The 2,001-nt window shown below is 43.9% G+C and overlaps 1 pseudogene; it reads right to left on the bottom strand.

Annotated features, from left to right (window-relative positions):
• Positions 1–211: 211 nt before the first annotated feature.
• Positions 212–1,400, bottom strand: LOC101002611 (annotated as a pseudogene).
• Positions 1,401–2,001: the final 601 nt, after the last annotated feature.

Here is a 2,001-nt window from a genome sequence, read left to right as displayed (position 1 = left end):
CCTAACTGAGAAAAGCCATTCCCTGCCACAAGAAGGAAAATCTCTAACCGCTGAACATTTATTTCACCAAAACTCCTCCCAGGAAATATAAGTTCCCCACAAATAACACATTTTGATTTACTATTCTATTTAATTAAACAAGTACATAACTGAAGCATTCTGAACACAGATGCAGGAGGACTTAGGTGTCAGGCTGAAGATCACTTATGTCTTTTTTTTTTTTTTTTTTGGCTATTAATCATGCCACGTTATTTTTAATTATGTACAAAGATCTAACATGTCACCCAGGGAACATTTCACCCACTGCTCTGTTTGGCCGTCAGTCTTTTGTCTCCCTCTTCAGCAATGGTGAGGCGGATACCCTTTCCTCAGGGAAGAGAAATTCATGGTTTGTTGCCCTTGCCAATAACTAAAATGTTGGAAATTCAAGCGGTAAAGCTGTTGCCATTGGCATCTTTCACGTGAACCACATCAAACGATCCAGGGTGCCTCTCTCTGTTGCTGATCACACCAATTCTTCCCAGGTTAGCACCTCCAGTCACCATACACAGCTTACCGGCATCAAACTTGATGAAATCAGTAATCTTGCCAGTCTCCAAATCAATCTGAATGGTGTCATTCACCTTGATGAGGGGATCAGAATAGCGGATGGTGTGAGTATCATGAGTCATCAGATGAGGGATTCCTTTCGTGCCCACAAAGATTTTTCTCACTTTGCACAACTTGTACTTGGCCACCTCAGGTGTAATAAGATGTATATCAAAGTGACTCTTGGTGTCATAGATCAGACAGAAATTCTCTCCCTTCTTGTCAATGCTGATGACATCCATGAATCCAGCAGGGTAGGTTATATCAGTTTCAGACCTTGCCATCGATCTTAATGAACGGCTGCATGCAAATCTTTACTTCATCTCCTGTCAGGGCATACTTAAAGTCTGTTCCTTAGGAAAATGATGAGGGAGAGACACTCTCTCAACTTGTGGGGACCACTGGATGGACGAGGAGCAAACACACTGGACAATGTATCCAGCATCCAATGCTTTGGAGCTGCTACCTGCTTCAGATGCTTCTTGGGACTATGAGCCATGGCTGCGTTAGGCAAGGAAAGAGGGTCACCTATGTCTTAACCCTTCCTTTCTTTTTGCAATAACAGAATAACTAAACCTGGGTAATTTATAAAGAAAAGAGGTTTATTTAGTTGGTTCTGCAAGCTAGGAAGTATGAGAAGCACGGCTCCAGCATCTGCTTGGCTTCTGATGAGGGGCCAATGGTAGGTTAAAACATGATGGAGAGGCTGGGCGTGACGGCTCAAGCTTGTAATCCCAGTGCTCTGGGAGGCCAAGGTGAGCAGATCATTTGAGGTCAGGAGTTCGAGACCACCCTGGCCAACATGATGAAACCCCATCTGTACTAAAAATATACAAAAAATTAGCTGGGCATGGTGGCGTATGCCTGTAGTCCCAGCTACTCGGGAGGCCTAGGCAGGAAAATCGTTTGAGCCCAGGAGGCAGAGGTGGCAGTAAGCCGAGATCATGCCACTGCACTCCAGCCTGGTGATACAGCAAGACTCTTTTTCAAAAAAAAAAAAACAAACAAACATGGTGGAAAGGTCAAAGGTGAAGTGGATATGTGTAAAGAAAGGCAAAACCTGAGGGATGTCCTGGCTTTATAACAACCTGCCCTTCTGAGAACTAATCCATTCCCAAGAGACCTAATCCAAGACTAATTCAAGAACTCACTCACTACCACGAGAACAGCACAAGCCATTCATGAGGGATCCACCCTCATGGCCCAAACACCTCCCACTAGCCCCACCTCCCAACGCTGCCACTTTGGAGATCAAATTTCAACATGAGGTTTTTGGGGAAATAAACTCAAACCATACCCATATCATAGCAATCTACAAAATCATGAAAGCCATCAGGGTTGCCGTCACCACACTTAAATTATTTTAACTCTGTTATCTAAGGATCCCAGGAACACCAGCAATAAAAATTTTCA

The sequence above is a fragment of the Papio anubis genome, chromosome 11, assembly GCF_008728515.1.
Source record: "Papio anubis isolate 15944 chromosome 11, Panubis1.0, whole genome shotgun sequence".
Lineage (NCBI taxonomy): Eukaryota > Metazoa > Chordata > Mammalia > Primates > Cercopithecidae > Papio > Papio anubis.
Note: the sequence above shows the minus strand (reverse complement) of the source record. Positions and strands in the feature narration are given on the sequence as shown.